General features: G+C 42.4%; 1 non-coding gene across 1 annotated transcript; it reads left to right on the forward strand.

Annotated features, from left to right (window-relative positions):
* The first annotated feature begins 4,306 nt into the window (after positions 1-4,306).
* On the forward strand, positions 4,307-4,410 carry LOC112133646 (small nucleolar RNA U13). The gene has a single exon (XR_002915273.3). It is a non-coding gene; the product is annotated as a small nucleolar RNA U13 (small nucleolar RNA).
* Positions 4,411-4,680: the final 270 nt, after the last annotated feature.

The following is a 4,680-nucleotide window of genomic DNA, read 5'->3' on the forward strand; positions in this document are numbered from 1 at the left end:
GAAGGTTCATTTCATTTGTCATGTATCACCTGTCCGGGTTTAAACCTGAAGAAGTTATCTTATTTCCAAAATCTAGCGTGGCTTTTAAGATGGCACCTATATACTGAGTAGAACAACAAGTTGGCTCAAGTTAAAAGTAAAAGGAATTATAAAATCTGGCCACTAGTAGTTCAAGTGATGGGCAAAATTAATCCACATTTTTAAGTGACTTAAAAAATATTGTAATAGAAATCAAAGAAAATAGTATAATGCTTTAGTGAGTTTTGAAAATAAAGGCCTGAAGAAAAGAGAAATTTAAAAAAAGGAGGCTTTGACTATGTAACACTAAATATAGGGGAAAAAAATCATCCAGGGCTTTTAGTGGGTTTAACATCTGGTTTTTGTTATAGCATGGTTGATTTGATTATCTCTGATATATAATATGGCTGCAAAAACAGGAAGAATAAAAAAATGATCATTTTTGAGACCCCACAATGACACGGGCAGAGCCAGCTTTATTTAAGGAAAGGGGCCTGCATTGGGACCAAGAAAGGGTCCATCTTCATGGTTTGTTTAAGGCTTATTCAATGGCCTGCAACAAATAACAAAACAATCAAAAATTATTTTTTAAAGACGTAGTCTTTAATCGACTTGCTCCGTAAAGTCCTACTTTGGGAGATGGTAGTGTCAATGGAAGACGACCATCTTGAGAAGTCAGCAAATATCAAGAGGTATTTATTAGCTTGGGAAAGAAAGAGTTCAGCTTTTCATTAATCTTAGCTGGGAAGTACCTGAGTGATGTCTGCACACAGGCTAATGGGTAGCTCTTAACCATTTCCCTGGAGAACAGTAGAGGAAGCAGGCTTTGCATTGCAGCAGGGCCTTGTACCAGCTCAAAGGAAATGCTTCCAACCTGAAAGGGTAGTGACCCGTTGTTAATAGGAAACATTTCTCTGTATCTTTCTAGAGATCTTTAGAAATGGATCTGAAACCCTGTAAGAATGGACTTGAAACCCTGTAAGAATAAACAAACCATTGTTTTGTGTCTTTCTTTCCCCTGCCTCATTCCCAGGTAATAGATTTGGGAAATATACTAGGTCACCCTCAGACTACAATTGCTTCTTTATTTTCTCCAACCTTCCAGATTGGTGTTAGCTTCCTCATTAAGCAGGTCAGAGTACTGTTAACACCTAGTACGGTCCTACTTACCAATCTTGGTGGATTGGTTATTATACAGTAAATTTGCAACAAAACAAAACAAAACAAAAAAACACATGCTTATTGAAAAGTAGGAAAAATTATTATTTTTTACTCGTATTTCTTTCTTATTTTATCTTATTTTATTTCATTTTATTGAGACAGGGTCTTGCTCTGTTTTATAGGCTGACGTGCAGTGACGCAAACATAGCTCACTGCAGCCTTGATCACCTTGGCTCAAGTGATCCTCCTGTCTCAGCTTCCCGAGTAGCTGAGACCACAGACATGGGTCATGATACCAGGCTAAATCTCCTAATTTTAACTATAATAACTTTAAAACAAAACAGAAAATTTAGTTTAAGGCTTTGAATTGTAACATTTTAGTTATTCATGGAGAGTTGAGATATATTAAAGCATGGTAAGCTCTAATGAGAAATTTATCTAAATAGCATTTTCTCAAAAATTGTAGCCCAATTATGGCTGAGTGATTGCCAGGGTTTTTCTCCTGTACATCAGTTTCTTAATCTTGCATTATAATCTAAATTATTTGGGCCTGGAAGTATCTTAGCAGGTTCTCACGCGATTCTTAGAAAATACTTGTGCAGCAGTCTCTCCTAGAAAAATTCAGACAGCAGTGGGGGAAGTTTTTATGATGGATTAATTAGGTTTAGAATTTCTTGCCTCCAAAGTAAGCAACAGCATCCTCAGTAGTTGCGAGGACTCCGTTTCCAACATGGACAAGTTCACCATGAAATCTGAAAGTTAGGTGCTGCTTGGCAGTGCGCTACACTTTATGTCTCGGTGGCCAGGAGTCACAGATGGGATGGGAACACTAGGATTCTGGAAAGCAAAGAGAGAAAGCCCGAAGTTTAGCAGTTTCTACACTGTCACAGCCACACGGTAGCCTCTTTCAAAGTAAAGAAAAAAAAATTCACCAATTTAGACCATTTTAGAATTGAAGGTTGTCAATTTTATGATTTAAGAACATTATGAAAATATTTCATGAGTCACTGTACCATACCCAGAATCAGATGCCTGGATACACAATTAGAGAAATTAATTGCACTCTTTTTAAATTGAAATTACTCTTCCATATGCCAGGTGACACGGCTCCACTTCATTCAAATGTTCCTCCAACTTTCCCGGCTTACCTTAGTAGAAAAATATGTTCCCAAATTTCAGGACATAGTTATAACTAAGAGATATTACTAACATACAAATGGCGGTGTGCCCGGAATTGGTGGGTTCTTGGTCTCACTGACCTCAAATATGAAGCCGCAGACCCTCCCAGTGAGTGTTACAGTTCTTAAAGGTGATGTGTCCAGAGTTTGTTCCTTCTGATGTCTGGACATGTTCGGAGTTTCTTCCTTCTGGTGGGTTCACAGTCTCGCTGGCTTCAGGAGTGAAGCTGCAGACCTTCAAGGTGAGTGTTACAGCTCTTAAAGCAGGCAAGTCTGGAGTTGTTCATTCCTTCCAGTGGGTTCGTGGTCTCGCTGGCGTCAGGAGTGAAGCTACTGACCTTCACCGTGAGTGTTACAACTCATAAAAGCAGTGCAGACCCAAAGACTGAGCAACAGCAAGATTTATTACAAACAGCAAAAGAACAAACCTTCCATACCCTGAAAAGAAACCCCAGCAGGTTGCCACTGCTGGCTCGCGCAGCCTGCTTTCATTCCTTTATCTGGCCCCACCCACATCCTGCTGATTGGTCCATTTTACAGAGAGCTGATTGGTCTGTTTTACAGAGAGCTGATTGGTCCGTTTTGACAGGGTGCTGATTGGTGCATTTACAATCCCTGAGCGAGACAACAAAAGTTTTCCAAGTCCCCACTAGATTAGCTAGACACAGAGCACTGATTGGTGCATTTATAAACCTTGAGCTAGACACAGGGTGCTGATTGGTGTATTTACAAACCTTGAGCTAGACACAGAGTACTGATTGGTGTATTTACAATACCTTAGCTAGACATAAAGATTCTCCAAGTCCCCACTAGACTCAGGAGCCCAGCTGGCTTTACCTAGTGGATCCCACACCGGGGCGCAGACAGAGCTGCCAGCCAGTCACCCGCCTTGTGCCCCCACTCCTTAGCCCTTGGGCGGTCAATGGGACCAGGTGCCACGGAGCAGGGGGTGGTGCTTGTGGGGGAGGCTCAGCTGGGCAGGAGCCCACCACTGCAGGGAGGCTCAGTCATGGCGGGCTGCAGGTCCCAAGCCCTGCCCTGCAGGGAGGCAGCTGAGGCCCAGCAAGAATTCCACTGCAGTGCCGGCGGGCCAGCATTGCTGGGGGACACGGCGTACCCTCCGCAGCTGCTGGCCCGGCTGCCCGGGGCCAGCCCGGCTGCTCAGAGTGCAGGGCCCACCGAGCCCACGCCCACCCAGAACTTGCATTGGCCCTCGAGCACCGCACGCAGCCTCGGTTCCCGCGCATGCCTTTCTCTCCACACCTCCCTGGAAGCTGAGGGAGCCGGCTCCGCCCTCAGCCAGCCCAGAGAGGGGCTCCCATAGTGCAGCAGCGGCCTGAAGGGCTACTCCAGCGTGGCCAGAGTGGGCACCGAGGCCGAGGAGGTGCCCAGAGTGAGGGTTGCCAGCACGCTGTCACCTCTTAGTAGTACAGTCCTTATAGATGATATAAAGTAGAAAGCCCTTTAGTTGAGCTTTGGAAAGAAACACCGAGTCCCAGATAAGTTAGGGTTGGCTTAAAGACAAACTATGACTTTGGCAATTTTGTTTTTCATTTTTGTAACTTCTGTTTTATTGGCTCAAAAAGCTCTTTTGTGGGTTCATTTCAACGATGTGCCTGTCAGTTTAATCCAATCATAAGTAAATTTAGTCAAATAATCAGTTGGAATTGATTTAAATGGATTGACAGGTGGTTTTGAGGTCTTCAAATTATTACCTCTGAGGCTATTTACGTGTGTGCGTGGGTGTGTGTGTGTGTTCTAAAGCCAGGAATGTGGCCCAAGGGGAAGAACACAGAATGGTAACTATAAGAGAAAGAATATTACTTTGTGTAAATATAGGTGAGGCCAATGCAAACATGACAGGCCAAATGTAATCCTGTGTGATGGAAATATTTTCTTTTTAAGTTCCAAGTCAGTAGAATTATTTTCACACAAAAAGATTGAATCAGATCCTTTTGTAGTTTATGAGCAAGATGATTGAGTGTTCACACACGGGTGTGAGATGTGCCACCCTCAAACCTTGTTACGACTTCGGCTTATTACCCAACTAACCTGAAGAAAGGGAAAGAAAAGGAAAGACTGACTCTTATTTAAGTAACAGTATTGATACTTGACACTGTTAATTTCCTTTTCATATTCTTAGGAGTATCTATTCATAACAACATGAAAAACATTGCTTTGACTTATATTCTCAAGCATTTATGTTTGGTAGGTAAGAAAGTATATTCAGTTATATCTCAAACTAAGATATAGTAGTATCCCTATCTTCATCAGAAACTGTGTGAAAATAAGTAGTCAACACTTTGTACTGTTTAGGATATTG

This window comes from Pongo abelii, chromosome 4, assembly GCF_028885655.2.
Source record: "Pongo abelii isolate AG06213 chromosome 4, NHGRI_mPonAbe1-v2.0_pri, whole genome shotgun sequence".
NCBI classification, from domain to species: Eukaryota; Metazoa; Chordata; class Mammalia; order Primates; family Hominidae; genus Pongo; species Pongo abelii.